This window comes from Lynx rufus, unplaced genomic scaffold (genome assembly GCF_022079265.1).
Source record: "Lynx rufus isolate CCGP_SWC_20201006 ecotype Redwood Valley unplaced genomic scaffold, mLynRuf1.p SCAF_1, whole genome shotgun sequence".
NCBI classification, from domain to species: Eukaryota; Metazoa; Chordata; class Mammalia; order Carnivora; family Felidae; genus Lynx; species Lynx rufus.
The window spans coordinates 10,995,827-11,017,127 of record NW_025814823.1 but is presented as its reverse complement, the minus strand read 5'-3'; the positions used below and the strand labels follow the sequence as shown (position 1 = coordinate 11,017,127).

The 21,301-nt window shown below is 41.9% G+C and overlaps 1 long non-coding RNA gene across 1 annotated transcript; it reads left to right on the top strand.

Annotated features, from left to right (window-relative positions):
* The first annotated feature begins 7,357 nt into the window (after positions 1-7,357).
* Positions 7,358-11,329, top strand: LOC124508761 (uncharacterized). Its single transcript, XR_006961312.1, has 2 exons — positions 7,358-7,587; positions 10,881-11,329. It is a non-coding gene; the product is annotated as an uncharacterized LOC124508761 (long non-coding RNA).
* The last annotated feature ends 9,972 nt before the right edge of the window (positions 11,330-21,301 follow it).

Here is a 21,301-nt window from a genome sequence, read left to right as displayed (position 1 = left end):
AGCCATGTCTTCAATATGGAAGCAACTCAAGTGTCCATCGAGATGAATGGATACAGAAGATGTGACATGATACACACACACACACACACACACACACACACACAAACATTATTCCGCCATAAAAAGGAATAAGATCTTGTTATCTGCTACCATGGATGGACCTAGAGGGCATTATGCTTAGTGAAATAAGTCAGGGAAAGACAAGTACCATGTGATATCACTTACATGTGAAATCCAAAAAACAAACAAAAAGCAGAAACAGACCCATAAATACAGAGAAGAAACTAATGGTTGCCAGAGGAGAGGGGAGCAGGAAGATGGGCAAAATGGGTGAAGGGGATCAGGAGGTACAGGCTTCCAGCTGGGGACTAAGTCACCGGAATGAAAGGTACAGCATACAGAATATAATGTATTGTAAAAGTGTTGCATTGTGACAGATAGTAGCTACACTTGTAGTAAGCACAGCATAATGTATAGACTTGTCCAATCACTATGCTGTACACCTAAGACTAATGTAACATTCTGTGTCAGCTATACTACAGTAATTTTTTTTAAGGAATGTCTTGAGTCTCACCCGGCATCCATCCCACTCATCGCCACCCTCCATCAACATCCTGGAAGTACAGGTGCATGTTACACATCCTATGCCTAGACCTGTCACCACACCAGGAGTATGTCTGATGCTATTTTGAGTAGCTCACATTTAGAAGTGTGCTCCTGAGCACAACATTTACAATACACAATTCACTTTGCAACTCCGGTTTTACTCAGAAGCAACCTTTCTACAGGTTGCCGGCAACCTTCCTGTTTCCTGACTTTTATTGACATTCCAAATCCACAGTGATTAAGGAGTTACCCCAAACATACAATTACCTTACAGATTTTAAGATCTTAGAGTTAAGGATGTATTTGCCTAAGAGCTCATTTATGTTTTTAACAACTTTCTTGCCTCCTCCTCATCCTGGGTGGCTCATTTTTCATCTTTGTGTAGCGTGCGTCCCCATTGTCTTCTTTTTCTCAAGATGAGCACCGCACACCTGACCGCAATATGCAGCAGAGGCGGACTGTGAGCATGGCTGGACCATCTGGCACCACAACTCAGATTTAATTAATGTTTGCTGGGTGAGTACCATGTGTCAGACCCTGAGCCGGGCATTTCTGCACATTTGGCTGAATGCTCCGTGTGTACACGGACCTAATTCATTACTGGACTATTTTTAAAATCCCCATTTATTCAGCATGTCTTTTCTTCTCCGTATCCTGAGGCTTTGGCATCTTTGGGCCTTGATGACCCTGCAGGGATTGTCCCTCCCAGAGTGAGCTAATTCCTAGGGATAAGTAATTGGCCTTCCGATGTGCCTTTCATACGCAAACCAGCAGTCCAGAGCCCGTCCTTCTCACGCTAAGCGTGGCTGTCCACCTGCCCTAATCACCCCAGGGCCAGGTACCGGATAACCAGGGACAGCTTCTATGCCCCAAAGCTCTCTGAAATTATTCAGCCCTAAGTCCGCTTGCCCTGCTCCTCCTGTATCTTGTCTTGCCCACATTCATCGTCACTCCCTCCACCTCCACGTAGCCCTGCACGACACATGTGCTTACTGCTTTTAGGGACCTGTGAGCGTAACAAACTCTTCCCTTCATGACAGTCATTTCCATGTCTGCATGTCTTACCACACCTTATTGAAACATCCCACACAATCATAGAACTGGCATCTAAGATTATTCTGTTTTTCTTTTATCCCACCCTGTGTGTTCAGTAAAAGCAAGTTTTAAGTTATTTTTGTCATTTGTCTGGCTCATGTTAACAACGCTTAATAGACGTAATTATACAGAAGTTCCTTTAGTGGAAAGCCAAAAGGATTTAATTTAATTAATAATTATTTTCTAATAGGTGAAAGAGACAGCTCTGGCCTATCTGCCATGTCCCGTCACGGCACACACCGCTTTGCCTGTACGTGGGGAGAAACACACGCCATTCATTCTCCCCCAAGCAAGCACACTAAATGTGTCTTAGAAACCTGCAAGTGACCTTAGCTGGTTACATAGGGGTTTCGGAGGTCTCACATTTCACTGAACGAGAATTGGGACGTATCTTCGCAGGACCGGCTGTTTCACTCACAGACCATGGGGTTATTTGGGCAACGCTAACTGTCAACTTTGGGTCCTCAGGATCGCTTTGGAGCTTGCTAAGCTAAGCTTCCCAGCCTTTCCTTCACTGCATCCTCACATAGCTTCCTGTTTGGCCTAGAAGTACATTCTGCTTGCCTAGGGAGCAGTGAGGAGGCAGGAGCATGACAGACAGAGGTCTATATTCCTATCAAGGTTTCCTTTTCTCCTTTTTTGTCTGTTTCTTTGTCAAAGTGTCAGGATGGCCTTTTTTTGGCGGGGGGTGGGGTGGGGTGGGGGGTGGTAATTAAAAAGTGGACTGTAAGGAAAGGCCTTAAAAGTGTGTGTGTGTGTGTGTATACAAACACAAATATAAATAAATTTAAATAATTTTTTCTCTCAGAGATGCACATCCAGACAAGGTCACCAGCACCGGATTTCTGTCTCAGAGGAGCTTACTGAAGGAAAAGCACGTACCTATTAATTCCGGTTTCTGTCCAATGTCCAAGAGGACAAATGCATGACATTGCACCAGGCATAAAATTCAAGCAACTTATGATTTGGGATCGTGCGAGAGAATCAAGGTGTTACGACGTCATACATTCTTTCATTGGTCAAAGATGAATGAAGCCACAGTGGAATTTCTTCTATCCTGGGGTCGTTTTTGTAATGGCATGAAGTGCTTTGTACAGGGGTCTGTAAACAAAATCGAGGACTTAATTCTGGCCTGTACCCTCTTCCTATGTCTAGCATTTCTGTCGATGTCATACTTTTAAGACTATGTCTTTCAACCAGCAGGAGAGTAGTGAGCCACCTGATGTGTGTGTCTCCATGCTTTCCATGGGAGGATAGCCACTCACTTATTCCACGGACATTTACTGACCACATCAACTCCGTGCCGCGGACTCTCCTACATGTCTGGCACATAGAGTTGAGAATAAGACAGAAAAAGTCCTTGCCCTCGTGGAGCTTGGTCTCACAAAACGAGGGACCATGTGAATGAACGAATCAACAGGGTTCATGAAATTCAGTAGGCACAGATTAGCATAGTTCATTGATAAGGTTCATTTTTTTTTTTCCACATTTTAACATCTCCAACATCGGGATGTGTCTCAATATTGACGGTGACAACTTGGCAGTAGTTGTCACACCGCTGTCACTGCTCTGCACAGGCATAAACATGGTCACAGCTATTCATTTTGGTAGCACTTCTCCTAAATTATGGGCATTGTTGGCACTGCAGGTGTTCTGTTTAATTGCCATTTAAATGGTTTTTCTGAAAAGATCCCACTATGATTTGGCACCGAAAAAAGATGTTACTATGTATGCGCTACGGCACCGAAACGGAGCAGTGGGGCTTAAATGTTATATCACTCAGGGAAACATTTGTCTTTGTTTGACATTTCTGTACTACCTTGCAAAGCAAGATCCAAATGCTTCACCAGATTGAAAAAAAGAAAGACACAGAAGAGGAGTCTGTTACGGTCTGTTACTGAGATATATGCAAACCCACTGTCTATCACACATTGCTTAGGGAAGCAGTGCTAATTAATGACGGTATGAGCAGAAAAATGTACCAAAACCCTTGATAGAAATGGATACTCGAAAGCAGTAAGAGGGTGGTGTGACCAATCCACACGATGTCATGGAAGACGGCTATTAAGATGGCCTGCATGCTGTAATATAATCGGCAGTATTTTCTTTTTCTTCTCGTACAACGTAAAAATGATGCTATATAACTGTTGATATTTTAGATTTGATGAAATATGGAAATAAAAATGGATGGCCCGTGAATGAGAAGTTTTATACACATGATAGAATGCAGAGTAGAAGTTTGTTGATACTGGACGGTCTTAACCTAATGAGGTATTTGCACGAACCCAACTTTAGGCAAACTGCGTAATGTCAGATAGTTTTGCAGATCACTGGTCATGTTAAACAAGTCTACGTCACTCCGTATGCCCAACAAAGTTTTTGGTATATTTCCCATTCTGGTGCAAAAGCGTGACAATGAGCAAACCTCATGTTCTAGTTTCCCAACTTTAATTAGCGCTGCTCCAGTTTTTGGCAGTTTAGAGAATTTAGAGGGGAGGTGCTGGGGCTGTGTTCTAAACTCAAACCTTCCAACTGCTTCAGGGGATGGAGTGAAATAATTAGACAGGAGAGTCCATTTGCAATCCCAAAGCATGCATTCGGGACTTTGAGGTTCTTAGCACTAGAGTAACATGAGTAAAATGCCAACTACAGGGATATGTTTCCAGGCAGCATATGGCCTCAGCTCAAAAATGCATCTATTTCTCTTTAGGCTTGGAACTTCAAATCATTTTGGAATCAGAGAGAAGAGAATTGAAAACTATACCACGGGAGAGAACACACACACACACACACACACACACACACACACACACCACACACACACACACATTCACCTAGGGAGGAGAAATAAAATGATAAAAGAATGTCGATTATCATAACAAACACAAGTTTTAAGCACAGCTTCAAAACTCTGTCACACCTGCGACATCAGTGTTTGCTACCATTTAGCCAAGTGACAACTGTGTTAGTACAAGCGAGTAACTGAAACAGAAATAGATGTGTAGCTGCACCCATCACCAAGATAACAGGTAAACGAGTTTCTATATGGTGAACAGATATCTTCAGTAGTGTTGACAATGGGCTACACCATATACAAGGCATTTCACACTATGGGGAAGGCCTGCTTCCTGCCCCTGTGGCCCTATGTTAATTTCCTTTCTGGTAAGCCTCAGAGAATTCAGGGATTCCCTAGACTAACACCACCATCCCCAACGGCTCTGTTTCAGTTTTTCCTTTTAAGTAGCCTGGCCTGTGTCAGGAATTCTCTGACAGTTGGTACAGGAAGATGAGTGTGCCAGTGTGAACACTGCAGGGGATGTATTCCTGCCAACTGGTGGTGTGTACTTATATGTGCAGAGCTAAACCAGACTTGGATGACTGAGAGAGTAGAGATTGCTCCTTAAGTGGCAGTGAGAGAAACACTTGATTACCTGTCTTCCAGAGCCAACTTCTCTGAAGGGACAAGGGGTTTAGATGTCTGGAGATTTCCATCTGATTTACATGCTGGGGACTGGTGCTTAGAGCGTGTCCGGGGAGTTCCTGATGTTGCCCTTTGGTGAAAGGAATACTTGTTGGACGCAGTGCTGGGTTCCCAGAGGGACAAAACAATCTATGAAGGGGTTTGATCCAGGAAGCCAGTGGAGACAGCATTTGCCATATTTTGATTTCCTAGTATATTATAAAATGGCAATTCTCTTTCAAGGGGGCTGGGAGATAGCACGGGGTAGTGGTAAAGAGCACGGGTAAGGAATCAAACAGATCCGGGTTCAAATCCCACCTCGATCACTTACTTCCCACATAATCTTGGGCAACTTTACATAATCTCCTTAGTCTCTGAAACAGGGTAATAATATCTCATCAGGGTGCCTGTGAGATTTAAAGTAACTGTATAGGTAAAAACACTTAGTATGTGTGCTCAGTATTTATTTGGATACTGTTGTGTCACCACTAAGGAAGTTTCCTTCTCTTTATGATGTAAACGTACTTAGAGAAGTTATGTTACCGGTGTAGGGGATAAATCATATGAACCAGAAGAGGATGTCCATATCCTTAGCTAAGGGTGTCTTTAGGGCACAAAATGGTACTATGAAGTTGTCTTTTGGTGTGAATATGTCTTGGTTAGAAACGAATAAAGTAAACCTGGTAATCCACCAATATGATCAGAAAGGTTAATCAGAATTAAACAGAATCTACCTAGATTTGCTGAGATCTGCTAATTTCAAGTCAACGTGGTATCGGCCTGGTCACCCCCTCAATCGACTCTGAGCCACTTGATGATAGGCCTGTTGCCACAATCTTGTGTAAAACTCAGTTCTAACTCTAATCGTTTCTCTGCATGAGAGGAAGTTTTGTAAAGCAAATAATCCCCACCTAACCCACTTTATTTTGAAGGTTGAAACTTTCTCCTATCTTCAAGTGGGTACACGTGTTCGGTATTCTTTGCTGCCACCTCCCACCCTAACAGCCGGGCTGTAACTTCTCCTCCCTTTCCTGTGCTCCACAGCACCCGCCCAGCTCTCAGGGAAAGCTGATTGGAAGCATATGGCAGTAAGAAACTAGTCAAGATTTGACAGAGGTAATCATTGGCATCTTGGACACATGGGTGTTTAGGGGTCTTTAATTCGAGGTCCGACTTCAATTTCTGATGCTCTCTCTTACAGCATAGCTGCTGGTGGCGCCCGTTCTAGCGGAGAGAACGTTCTAGGGGAGAGAGTACTGTTTTCAAGCGATAATAATGTGTGAGTTGTGGATGCTCTGTACCCGAAAGCCCCTCCCCACGGGGGATTCCCACAGAGGAATTTCCTCAAGCAAGGGCCTGCGTCAGGAATGCTGCTAGGGTCGGAAAGGGGCATGGGTTCCTGCATGGCCCTGTTCAGAACCCAGACCTTCCCAACAGGGTGCTCCCACGCTCTTGAAGGGTGCGGGCCTCAGGGGCCGCAGAGTCTGGCTCCTCAAGTCTCAGCCTCCAACTTTCTCCTGGCACAAAACCTCTTCCGAAGCACATGGAGACGGGAGGAGGATGGACGATGGGGATGCAGCCAGCTGCTGCCGGGAGACAGCCCTCGTCCCCACCCCACCCCACCCGCCAACCCCGCTTCCCTCTGCCCCCACCCTCTTCCTCGCGGGGAAAGCGGCCCGGACCGCGCAGCCCCGCCCTGCCCCACCCACCCCGCTCCCAGCCCACCCCTCGGTCCGGGGAGCTTCGAGCTTCACAAAGCCACTTGCCGGGCGCTGCGGTGCCCTGGGCGAGGGGGCGAGCGGGGCTGGGTACCTTTAGGAAGAGGCCAGGACACCGGCGCCCGGAGAGACCAGCAGCATCGCCCGCACGCCGCCGCCGCCGCTGCGGAGGGCTACTTCGCGGCGCCCACAGCCGGATCCGGCGGGGACCGGCCACCGCCGCCACCGCCGCCCGAGCCGCTCGCGCTCCCCGCGCTGCGCTCCGCGCGCGGCTCCCGACTCCGCTGCCCGGCGACCGCCACTGTCAAGCGGAGCCCCGCCCCCTGCGCGCTCGGCGAGCCGCGGACCCCCGGGACGCGCCGCCGCCGGGATTGGCTGAGCAAGTCGCTGGCTCCGCCCCCGCGCGCCGCGCCCCTCCCGCGCTGGTGGCGCGCGCGGCGGCCGGCTCCCTCCAGGGGCGCCGCGGGAGGGTGGGGTCCCGGGCTGGGCGAGGCTTCCTGCGGGCACGGCGCGCGCGGAGCCTCGGCTCCGGGGCTCCGGGCTCTGCAGTTTCTCCGTCCTCGCCCAGCCCGGAAAAAAACTGGACGGCCGAGAAGGAAAAGAGGAAACGTCTTCTGTAGGGCCCTTCGCACTGCTGCAGCGGGTCTGGTGGGAAATCTTAATGATGGAAAGACGTTGGTGAAGGAAGCCCAGGAAAGGCTACCTAGGGTAGAGTATTGGATTAGAGTCAGAGGGCTCATTTGTTTTTTGGTTTTGCTGGTTTCCTGTTTAACCTGAGGGTGCTCTCTCACACCGTCTAAACTTCATGGGACGAGGAAACGAGATCCAGTTCGACAACTTGTCCAAGGTCACGGAGCAAGGAGATTGATTCTATACCTGTATACTAAATCACAGCTGCTCTGGGTTTTCTTTCTTTTCAGTCATGTGAAGCGATGCGTCCTAATATTTGATGCTATGGATATTGTGTCACAAGAAATTAGTGAAAAATCCGTGGAGACAGAAAATAGACTGGTGGTTGCTAGGAGGTGGGGGGGGTGGGATGGGGAGTGGCTGTTAGTGGGTAGGATCGTCTTTAGTGTAGGGAAAATGTTCTGCAGTTTGATAGTGATGACACAAACTCTGAGTATACTAAAATACCACTGACTTGTACCGTTTGACCAAGTCAACTTTGTGATACGTGTGTGAATTGTGTGTGGATAAGGCTGTTACAAAATATGTCAAGAGTAAGAGTGCTGTGGGTTAACCCACACAAACACATGGTTGGGGTATGTCACAATTCTGTTCTTAGTGGGCAAAAACTGTGGTTTATATGCATGCATGCATTCATTCATTCATCCGATAATCCATGCCCATCTTTACCAGGTACTCTGACAGGGGTACAAAGATTAAAAATGCATGATTTCTGCCTTCAGGGAGTTCCCAGTCTACTGAGGGGGCGGTCATTATAGTACAATATGGTAAATGTTATTCCAGGGAGGTAATCAAAGTGCCAGATTTAGGGTACTTAAAACCAAGGGAGGGACGTTTGCACCATCATGGAGACGCTGGAGTACATGACAGAGTTTGCCAATGGCTGATGTGCTGGGTGTGAGAGGTGTGGCAGAAAATGCAGCGAGACTGTTACAGGACAAAGTCTCACCGTGTATTAGAGCTCAGTTCAAGACCGACACCCTAATGAAAAAGTGAAAACTGAATTCCTCTTTGTCTTTCCTATTCCTGCCACAGTGTGTGATTTTGGTGAATGGTCTCGGTATAAACCCAGTTTGGTTACCTCACAGAGAGCAACAGTTGCATCAACTGACCTTTGTTTCTACCTTTATAGTAGAGTGGTATAGTACCTTTCTTTCCTCTGAAGCTGGAGAGGTTGAGGGGATGCACTCAAGGCTTTACAGCTTCTATCCTAAGTGATGGATCTAGGATGACTCCATTTCCAGGCTGAGTCCCACATTCTTGACATTGTCAGCCTTGCGAGTTGTGAAGCTTCCTTAGAAGCGCAAAGAACTCTTGAGCTAAAAAAGCTGTTTGAGCAGCAGCAAGTGAAACCTGTTTTTACACTCGGAGTTGATCTACTTTTGGATTGGGAAGTAGGGATATTATAGGCCCTAAGGGGAGAAAACAACATAACCAGCTGATCCCCTTAGCTCCTCAGGAAAATCCCGGATTCTGGATTTGTAAGAGTGGCCTTGCAGTTGGAAAACCGGAGGCTACCTATCTGTATTGTCAGCATACGATTGTCAGCATCAACAGCACTTTCCTTCTCCACCTTTCCTTCCATCCCTCCCTGGTTTGTGAATACCTTTTGAAAGCAGAGACTGGGCTTTGTTAATTTCCTTGCTTCCCCTCCCCACACTTAACAACCTCCTCCCTCTTAACCCTCCCCTCTTCCCCGCCCTCCCAGCCTCAGAGCTTGGGACCCAGTAGCCCCTCAATGAATGTTTGCTCAATATTCAATGTTGTTTTACTGGCAAAAAGGGAATCGTTTTTCCCCACACTAATTGTTTGTAGTGCTGATATACATTATGAATTTGGGGTATTAATTGGTCTATATAGCATGTACATTCTACAGCTTTGGGACACGGTTGCAAGAACATGAGAGAATTCATACATTCCACATTTTAACAAGCTGTGAATTGAACTCTAAATCTGAAGCCTGAATTTAAGTCAGTTTCAATCTAATAGAACACAATATTAATATTTTAACAGTAAATAAGCTAAGTACTTGAGAGCAGAATAATTTTAATATTTATTATAGAATTTTTTTTATCGCTGAGGAGATAATTTGCTAGTAGTTTCAAAGGTCTTCAAAATCTTTTCTCAATCTTCCCTTTTTTCTTTTCCTTTTTCAATTCCTCCTTTTAGTCTCATTTTAATCTTTCACAGTATTCTGTTATCTAATTAACACCTCAGCATTACAATCCTATTTTCCATAAATTTCTGTGTTAAAAATCTAGGGAATCTAAAAAATGGGGTCAGGGGGAGAATGGGTGCTGATCTCCCTGGAGTCTAAGGCCTGGAGAAAACCAAGAAGCCTGTAACTCTTCCTTTTGCAGGAACAGATGTTGTCCCTCCCGGAGGAGTTATTATGGGTTGGAAGAAATGAGATAATAAAAATAAACAAGCAATACTGTGAATGTTATCAAACATCATCAGCACCAGCCAGATAGATCCCTAAATAAGTATTCTTTACCAATAAAAGCAAAAGCAGATGAACATGACAGTTTTCTAAATATATGCAGAAAAAGAAACAATTTGAGCAAAATAGCCAACCTAACTGGGCTACACATGAGCCACTCCTTGGGAAGGTGGAAACTGTTGTTGGTTCAGCCTCCCTGGCCATCCGCAGTCAACCCTGCCCCAGAGCCTTTGCTGCCTTCTTAAACAGCCTTCTTCCTTTCCAGGTCACATGGCAATCTACTGCCCCTTGGGATATTTATGGGATCTGTTTTATGGGTGAAAAGCCAACCAAAGATAGGACAAGGGGAAGAGCCAGAATCCTTCCCTGCTTAGCTGTCTGCCAGATCCTGGGGTTTCCAATCAGTTAGCCCTGGGCCTCCTTGCCGTTCTAGGAACATCAATCTGTGGCAAAATTTGAGGAAAGGAAGGATACCAGCAGATAATGATTACAAAGGTATTTAACCTGATGAAAAAGAACGATTTTGTAGGTAGTGTAAATGTGAAAATTAGGAACTTTTTTTTTTTTTAAGTCAAATGTAATGCTACAATTGCATCCTCCAAACAATTAATGGTGGGAAACTATTCCCTAGCTCTGTCTGATTAGGGAAAGTTTATGATGAAGGTGGATTTTGAGTTGACAATGAAGGATGTGTGAGGACCTCTAGTCAGAACGAGGGGAGTTTGGAGTGAGCAGCACCTGGAAAGTCCCAGTGTGTGCATAGGTATGTGGCTTCAGAAAAGTCACCGAAAGGTGACCTGTGGATGAAGTGTGCAAATTTCTGTTTATCTAAACTGCTCACAGCTTCTCTGCCTTTGTGTATTTGCAGATTCTCTACTTCCACCTCCAGGAAAATAGATACATATTTAAGAGAAAAAGACACTGGCTTGAAGTAACTTAGCTGTTACCATAGAGAACAAGAAAATAAAAAATTTCACATCATGTGAAAGGAAAGTCAAGCGTGATAATTATTCAGAATAAACCACTCAAAAGGCTCTTCAGTAGAATAAAGAAGAATCGTTGTCCCAAAGGAAGCTACTGTTTTGACATTTAACTGGGAAGAGATCCAAAAATTGAGACTAGGAGTATAGCCCTTGCTTTTCTTCTGGAAGACTTCATGTGATAATTCAGAGAAGCTGATGTTTGTAATTCTAGTTACCTTCAAATGATAATAAAATCAAACAAATCAAACAAAACCAATGGATGCATGTATATAGGAGACTGACACTGCAATAATTTCTATCTTTTTAATAAATGACTTGATACATTTTCTTTTTATTAAATGCTTATTTATTTTTGAGAGAGAGGGAGAGAGGCAGAGGGAGGGGCAGAGAGGGAGAGGAGACAGAGGATCTGAAGCGGGCTCTGTGCTGACGACAGAGAGCTCATGCAGGGCTCCAACTTAGGTAAGATCATGACCTGAGCCAAAGTCAGCCGCTTAACCAAAATGAGCCACCCGGGTGCCCTGATACATTTTCTTAATGTAGCTCAACTTCCTTTAGAAATGAATTTTTAGAATCCCTTTTTATTTCTTACCCATTTTTGCCTAGTTACTAGACTAGTTGAAATGGTTCCATTTCTTTCCTGTATTATTGTTTTTCTGTCTTTAGTTCATGACAGTGGGAATGACTTAGAAGAAAATTACCAAGATGTTAATCTTTGAAGAATCGCAAGGAGTGAAAGTGTGGCAGGAAGATGGGAAAAGATCAAATTTAAATTTAATTTTCCTCAATAGAAGGAGGTATGTAGTTTCTGCAAAGTAAGACTGATTAGCTTGATTAGGATTCTAGTGAGGGTCTAGATCACGTTATTAAAAGTCTAGATATAAGCACCTAATGGAAAGTAAGGACCACCAGAATCCGGCAGAGATTATTGAAGAACAATTCATGTCAGATTAACCCTCTGGATTTCCCCAGGTTACCCTGGTAGGTCAGAAATGTATTAGACTAATGGCAATTGTCCCCTAATATCTATTTCCCCTCATCTTATTTTCATTAGAAGTACCCCCTGAGTTACAGATGGAAGCATGGCAACTTAGGACTCCACTGTGGCTGGACATGGCCAGGTGACTAGCTTTTTTCTGGTCAGTGGGATGTGAGGAGGACTGATGTGTCCCACGTCCCAGTGGCTTCCTTCACTTCCTCCTTTCCTTTCCTGCAAACAAGCAGTGGTGAGAAAATTTCACCCAGGTAGCAAGAACAACACTCGGGGAATGGGGCAACAACAATATGGAGGGTCTCTGAGTCCCTCAATGACTTCATAAAGAAAAGCCACCTATCCTTCTGCATATTATAGATTAGAAATAAATTCATTTTGTTTCAGCCATTGAAGTTTGGAGTCTCCATGTTACAGCAGCTTAGGTTGTAGCCTAAGTAAAAAATATGTGAGCTTCAATAAGACATTTGCTTAGTCTCTTACGATGTACTTCTATACAAAGAGAGGAAATGCGTATAAGACAAATACTTGAATTTGTAGCTGGAAGAATAACCTGACTCAGATTGAACTCACTGTGTTATACCCACAGTTACGGGATATTACTGTGAAAAGATCCAGATCAAAATCAGCTAAGGGAGAAAGCAGATGAGTCAGAGTTCAGAAGAATTCCATGAATAGATCTGCTGTATGTCCTCTCTCATTAGAGTCCTGGACAGCACTAACTTCTCCCAACAAGTCAGTATGTGATAACATGCATTGAGCATGACTCCACAGAGCTTTGGTGTCTCTGGATTTATTCCTGGGGCTTGTTCACATAGACCTGCAAAGCTGACCTTAGCATCCAGACCCTCCGGAAATAGACCTGATACTACATGACCCAAAGCCCCCAGCCATAAATCACATTATTAGACTCTCTTGTGTGGCTCAAGGCATCTAGATAAATAAAGACACATTTATCAGGCAAGGCATTTCAAGAGAATTATACATCACCTCAAGGAGCTGAGAACAAAGACCAGATCTCTTTTTGGGTAAGGTTAATCTTTTTATTACACAATAGATTTCAATCCATTGCAAGTTTTGTTATTTTTTAAAAAAAAAATTTTTTTAACATTTATTTTTGAGACAGAGAGAGACAGAGCATGAACGGGGGAGGGTCAGAGAGAGAGGGAGACACAGAATCTGAAACAGGCTCCAGGCTCTGAGCTGTCAGCGCAGAGCCTGACGCGGGGCTCGAACTCACGGACCACAAGATCATGCCCTGAGCCGAAGTCGGACGCCCAACCGACTGAGCCTCCCAGGCGCCCCAGCAAGTTTTGTTATTTAAGCCTGAACTGTGTCATCTTTGACCAAAGTGAGCTCCTTAAGTTGCTTCCTGGGTCCTTATGAGAAGATTTATTGATCTTGAATAGGTTCCTTAATTTTTAAATTATTTTAAATTATTTTTTTATCACAACATGCTCCAGGCACATCTAGTTTCTTTGGGAATAAATATTTGAAGACCATAGTCTGTATGCTAGGTATTTTCACTGTTACTGAGTTAGTTATTATTTCTAGGGATTTTCAGTGGACAGAGTTAGAATGATGTGTATTCTCTCTCTCTATATATGAAATAATATACGCAAAATGAAGATCAATTTCTTATGAATATCATATTGAAATTTACAATTAAAAAAAAGTACTACACGACTTTTACTCAAGTTCTTCCACATTAAAAATATATCTTTCTTACACACCGAGAATTCTGGTTCTCAAGGATCAACAGAGAGGATAATTATTCATTTGTTTTATTTATAAACTACTGATACTAGGAATAGTACTACCAGTAGAATTACCCCAGGATGAAAGCAGTTAGAATGTGTTTCCATATGCTTTTCCCAGTGTTCCCCCAAATTGTTTACAGGTACTCCTATATATACATTGTTTTAGAGACGAAACGCATGTGGGAGTGGGGAAGAGGGGCAGAGAGAAAGAGAGAAAGAATCTTAAGCAGGCTCCACACTCAGCATGGAAGTCTGCTGTGGACTCCATCCCACGACCCTGGGATTATGACCTGAGCCAAAATCAAGAGTTGAATGCTCAACCAACTGAACCACCCATGTGCTCATTTAGTCTTAGTTCTATAAGAAACTATACATTTAACTTTCACAATCAATCATACGACAATATCTCTCTAGTCATTTTGGTTATCTTAACCTCATTCTTTCTCAGATTCTTTAGGAAGAGCTCACAGAACAATGTTCTCTGCTCTCTTACATGTTGGTAACATTTTTTTCTATGTTGTTTCCACCTGAAAATCAGTTTTGCTGGATATAAAATTCTTGGCTACATCTTTTTCCTTGAGTATTTTAAATACATTGCTCCATTTTTTTTCTGGCATAAAACAGAGCAGTGGAGAAATTTAATGGCAATCTAATTTTTATTCTCTTATAAGTCATCTGTTCTTTTTTGTCTAGATGCCCAAAGACATTTTTTTTCTGTCTCTTTTCAGTCTAGTAATTTCACTAGAAGACTCTTAGTGTTGGCCATTCTTGGTCTATACTTTCAGGTACCAAGTGTGCTCTTTCAATATATAGTTTCATATGTTTTTAAAAATTAATTTCTGGAAAGTTTGCATAAATTATAGTCTTTAGAGTTTGTTCTGTTCGCTTGTCCCCGTCACTATACTTCCTCCCATCCTATCTATGCCCAGAGACTCCTATTATCTATGTTGTGTCTTCTTTGCCTATCTTCAAAGTTTGTCATGATCTCTCAACTTTCCTTTATATCTCTTTCATTTTGTTCTGGAGTTCAAGTTACTTTAAACTTTATTTTATTATTATTGTTTTTAATGTTTCTGTTAGAGAGAGAGAGAGAGAGAGAAAGCAAGCAAGTGGAGTAGGGGCAGAGAAAGAGGGGAACAGAGGATCTGAAGCGGGCTCTGTGCTGACAGCAGTGAGCCCCATGCAAGGCTCGAACCCACAAACCATGAGATCATGACCCGAGCTGAAGTCAGATGTTCATCTGACTGAGCCATCCTGGTGACCCTCAAGTTACTTAAATTTTAGACATTACCTTTTATGTTTATTTGTTCTTGAGTTTCTTTTAGTTTAGTTTTTATTTCTGAAATTGCCTTTTTAAAATTTCTAATTCCTTCTTCAGTTCTGTCATTCTATTTCTGAATTTTTATAATTTTTATTTTTACTGTTCTTGCATTATTATCCTACTATTTTAGCTTGTCTTGAAATATTAGGTTACAATTTGGGTTTGTTCTGGAGGCATGTCTTTCTGGCATGCTTTCATTGTCTGTACAGATGTTATTTGCTTCTTATTCTTTTTTGTTTGTTTTCTTACAACAAACTTGCATTGAACTTGACCCCAATACTTCTGTGATGCTCATTTTTATGTGAAATTAGTTTTCTAGAATTGTTAGAAGGAAATAGAGTTCAGGAAGCCTTTCCAACTTTATAAAATTCTCTCTTTCGTTCTTTCCTTGAAGTGTCATAAATTAACAACTTTATTTATAATATTTTCTGGCACTGTTTCTCTCTCCCACTTCTCTGGACTGACTCTCTTTTTTTTTTTTAATTTTTTTTTTTACGTTTATTTATTTTTGGGACAGAGAGAGACAGAGCATGAACGGGGGAGGGGCAGAGAGAGAGGGAGACACAGAATCTGAAACAGGCTCCAGGCTCTGAGCTGTCAGCGCAGAGCCTGACGCGGGGCTCGAACTCACGGACCACAAGATCATGCCCTGAGCCGAAGTCGGACGCCCAACCGACTGAGCCTCCCAGGCGCCCCAGCAAGTTTTGTTATTTAAGCCTGAACTGTGTCATCTTTGACCAAAGTGAGCTCCTTAAGTTGCTTCCTGGGTCCTTATGAGAAGATTTATTGATCTTGAATAGGTTCCTTAATTTTTAAATTATTTTAAATTATTTTTTTATCACAACATGCTCCAGGCACATCTAGTTTCTTTGGGAATAAATATTTGAAGACCATAGTCTGTATGCTAGGTATTTTCACTGTTACTGAGTTAGTTATTATTTCTAGGGATTTTCAGTGGACAGAGTTAGAATGATGTGTATTCTCTCTCTCTATATATGAAATAATATACGCAAAATGAAGATCAATTTCTTATGAATATCATATTGAAATTTACAATTAAAAAAAAGTACTACACGACTTTTACTCAAGTTCTTCCACATTAAAAATATATCTTTCTTACACACCGAGAATTCTGGTTCTCAAGGATCAACAGAGAGGATAATTATTCATTTGTTTTATTTATAAACTACTGATACTAGGAATAGTACTACCAGTAGAATTACCCCAGGATGAAAGCAGTTAGAATGTGTTTCCATATGCTTTTCCCAGTGTTCCCCCAAATTGTTTACAGGTACTCCTATATATACATTGTTTTAGAGACGAAACGCATGTGGGAGTGGGGAAGAGGGGCAGAGAGAAAGAGAGAAAGAATCTTAAGCAGGCTCCACACTCAGCATGGAAGTCTGCTGTGGACTCCATCCCACGACCCTGGGATTATGACCTGAGCCAAAATCAAGAGTTGAATGCTCAACCAACTGAACCACCCATGTGCTCATTTAGTCTTAGTTCTATAAGAAACTATACATTTAACTTTCACAATCAATCATACGACAATATCTCTCTAGTCATTTTGGTTATCTTAACCTCATTCTTTCTCAGATTCTTTAGGAAGAGCTCACAGAACAATGTTCTCTGCTCTCTTACATGTTGGTAACATTTTTTTCTATGTTGTTTCCACCTGAAAATCAGTTTTGCTGGATATAAAATTCTTGGCTACATCTTTTTCCTTGAGTATTTTAAATACATTGCTCCATTTTTTTTCTGGCATAAAACAGAGCAGTGGAGAAATTTAATGGCAATCTAATTTTTATTCTCTTATAAGTCATCTGTTCTTTTTTGTCTAGATGCCCAAAGACATTTTTTTTCTGTCTCTTTTCAGTCTAGTAATTTCACTAGAAGACTCTTAGTGTTGGCCATTCTTGGTCTATACTTTCAGGTACCAAGTGTGCTCTTTCAATATATAGTTTCATATGTTTTTAAAAATTAATTTCTGGAAAGTTTGCATAAATTATAGTCTTTAGAGTTTGTTCTGTTCGCTTGTCCCCGTCACTATACTTCCTCCCATCCTATCTATGCCCAGAGACTCCTATTATCTATGTTGTGTCTTCTTTGCCTATCTTCAAAGTTTGTCATGATCTCTCAACTTTCCTTTATATCTCTTTCATTTTGTTCTGGAGTTCAAGTTACTTTAAACTTTATTTTATTATTATTGTTTTTAATGTTTCTGTTAGAGAGAGAGAGAGAGAGAGAAAGCAAGCAAGTGGAGTAGGGGCAGAGAAAGAGGGGAACAGAGGATCTGAAGCGGGCTCTGTGCTGACAGCAGTGAGCCCCATGCAAGGCTCGAACCCACAAACCATGAGATCATGACCCGAGCTGAAGTCAGATGTTCATCTGACTGAGCCATCCTGGTGACCCTCAAGTTACTTAAATTTTAGACATTACCTTTTATGTTTATTTGTTCTTGAGTTTCTTTTAGTTTAGTTTTTATTTCTGAAATTGCCTTTTTAAAATTTCTAATTCCTTCTTCAGTTCTGTCATTCTATTTCTGAATTTTTATAATTTTTATTTTTACTGTTCTTGCATTATTATCCTACTATTTTAGCTTGTCTTGAAATATTAGGTTACAATTTGGGTTTGTTCTGGAGGCATGTCTTTCTGGCATGCTTTCATTGTCTGTACAGATGTTATTTGCTTCTTATTCTTTTTTGTTTGTTTTCTTACAACAAACTTGCATTGAACTTGACCCCAATACTTCTGTGATGCTCATTTTTATGTGAAATTAGTTTTCTAGAATTGTTAGAAGGAAATAGAGTTCAGGAAGCCTTTCCAACTTTATAAAATTCTCTCTTTCGTTCTTTCCTTGAAGTGTCATAAATTAACAACTTTATTTATAATATTTTCTGGCACTGTTTCTCTCTCCCACTTCTCTGGACTGACTCTCTTTTTTTTTTTTAATTTTTTTTTTTACGTTTATTTATTTTTGGGACAGAGAGAGACAGAGCATGAACGGGGGAGGGGCAGAGAGAGAGGGAGACACAGAATCGGAAGCAGGCTCCAGGCTCTGAGCCATCAGCCCAGAGCCCGACGCGGGGCTCGAACTCACGGACGGCGAGATCGTGACCTGGCTGAAGTCAGACGCTTAACCGACTGCGCCACCCAGGCGCCCCTGGACTGACTCTCTTTTTATATCTATTGTCGCTCTGCTTATCTGATACTCCTCTCAGCTGTGTCTCCTCGGGAGCTCTGGCCTGTCAGTGGTCAGTTTTGAGCCTGTTCAGTCCCTTTACTCTTCTTTACCATATACCCCTTACACTTACTAGCTGTTGGAGTGGGCAGAACCCCTCCCGGTTTCAGTGTATCGTCTCAGATTGGCCCGCCACACTTTCTGATGAGTACAATACTGGGATTTTCTTTTCTTGATTCTGTCAGCTATCCCATGACTCTCTTCTGCCTCTCGCTGCACAGATGCTTTGTAATAAATATTGTCCGTGGGTTTTCAGTTTTGCTAACCATTTACTCCATCTGTTTTCATAAGAAATTTCAGGAAGTTTCAAAATATAGGATGATGATGCGACCATCATCTACCTATAATCTTAAGGTTCTTCTGTGGTTGAATCTATAGCATTGATAAGGAAAAGCAATAACCTAGTGGATATCCTTAACCTGGGCTGGATCAGCTTACTCGGGCTTCCATAACAAAATGCAATACATTGTGTGGCTTGAACTACAGAAACTTATTGCTCACAGTTTTGGATGTTGGGGAGTCCAAGGTCAAGGTGCTGGCCAATTTGGTTCCTGGTAAGGGCTCTCTTCCTAGCTCGCCGATAACAACCTTCTTGCTCTGTCCTCCTATAGTCTTTCTACATGTGTGCATGTGGAGGGTGGAGGGGGAAAGAGAGATGGTTCTTCTTTTTCGTATAAAGCCACTAAATCCCCTTATGAGGGCCCCACCCTCATGATCTAATGTAACTCTAATTACTTCCCAAACTCCTCATCTCCAAATGCCCTCACTTTGGGAGGTAAAGATGGAATATATGAATCTGGGGACGAGGGAAACAAACATTCACCCCATCACATGTGTTCTATAGAGGGGTTATAGGTGGTTGTCAACATCATAAAAATTTATATTCAAAATTTTATATAGATGTGTTCATGTTTCTAGGAAGTCGGGTTCTCATTGAAGTCTAAAGGGATCACTGACCCCAATCTTTAGAACCATTTTCATAAATTATGAGATCTTTGAAAAGAGCACATCGTATTCCTTCTTTCAGTAAGTGAATATATGAATGAATAAATGTTTCTTCTTTTTATAAGATACATGGACAAGAAGGGTGATTTGAAACACATAAACTTGGCCTCCTTTCTCTATTACTGATTTGTTTTATTTTTATGGGAATCTAAGTTTACGGAACAACTGTGAGCGTATTTGCTGGCAAATACAGGGTCAGCCACAGAGAATATGGGAACTGATGGGGATGAGGGACTGGAAAATCTTGTAGGCAAGCTAAAGACTATAATCCCTGCCATATTTTTGCCTTTAAAGAATTACTGTTGCCAGGTTATCTTGGACACTCAATATGATAACAATTTTTTTTTAATTTATTTCAAAGGTGCCATTTCTAGTGATAAAATAAAACCAGAGGAACGCCAACATTACTGGTAAATGCAATAAATGCCGTGTTGTCCCAGGACAGGTTTGGAGTCAGGGTGAGGCATTTTCTGGCAGATTGTAATCGTCTTCACTAGTTTGACAGATTCAGTTCTCATTTCCAGCTAACACTGTTCTGCTTTTATCAGGTTAAAAGACATCTGACTGCTGGAAGAACCATGCAGATGTTCTACTGTAAAAAAGCAATTGCAGTGTTTTCAGCTGTAGGTAGGCTCCTGAGGCCTTGTGCTCTGCACCCACAGCCCTCAGCGTGATTCAGAACTAGGACTTGCTGAATTACAAGAGCTGACAGAAATTAATCCTCGGGAATGTTAAAAATAGGTAGACCCAGCCCTGGAGCTCTGCTGATAAAATAAGATATATACTTGTTGACTGGGCAGCCTAGGGCACTCATGTGAGATTGACCAACCAGCAAGGGCCTGGAGAGGGGAAAATCAGGGCAGTGTCGTCTCTATATGTGTACATAGTGTGAAAAATCTAACAGTAGCATGCTTTTCCCTTCTCTATCCATTGAAGTGAATCAGGTTAAACTCAACGCAACAGTCACCTTAAAGACAGATGGGTAAAGTGCAGCTTGACGGATGTGAATGAACAAGGGAAGGGAGAGTTCCCATGTGCGTTGGGATTTAGGTGCTGAAAGTCTATAGGTATGTGAGTCCAGGGTTGTTTTTAGCATCATCTGGTAGCATTGTTCTCAGCTTCCTTCTTGCACACAAAAGATAGGAAACTCTATGTATTTCTTGTGAGATGTGTATGTGGTGTGTGTGTGTGTGTGTGTGTGTGTGTGTGTGTGTGTTTAACTATTTTCTCTAGACTGTATTTCTAGAAGGTGTATTTCTGTAATTGTCATTTTAAAGCAATACCTACCAAGTTCTGTAGTAAGAAGGGTCTGACTATTTCATCGTTAAACTTTCCAATTTGAGGTTGCAGTTAAATACCCACTAAAGTTACAAACGTGTAATTTTTAGGCATGTGTTGTGAATACACACAAATTATAGATTTTGAAGTGCCAAAGAATATGGCTTTCATGAATTTGGACATGTTAACTAATTAGTTATTATAAATGAAAATGAAATTCTCAATACCTCTTTGCTGAGGAAAAAAAAAATTTCAAATTTTACTAAAAATGAACTTGTAATGAATGTAATGAATGAGCCTGATTTATATGAACTAGATTAATGTATTAATTGTTTTATTATAATATATTAATGTATCAGAGCATGAATTTTTAAATCTTGGAGTAATGTATAATTATAGAGCACCCCCCACCCCAAAAGGCCTTAATTTCCCTCAAAACAGGCTTGGAAAGCAAAATTGCAAACCTCACTAAGGCAAAACATATTTATATCTGTTTGCTCTTTCAATATCTGAAAATTCCTAAAAACTTTAAAACAAACAAAAAATCACATTTGTTGTACATTTTGTTGCTTTATTATTTAGTGATTATTCTTCATTGATTTAATCATCCAAGATTGTTCATCTTGTTTCTCCAAATAAACCTTAGGAAAATGAACTAAGTGTTATATAATTAGGGAATAAAAATATTGAACTCATGACTCATATAA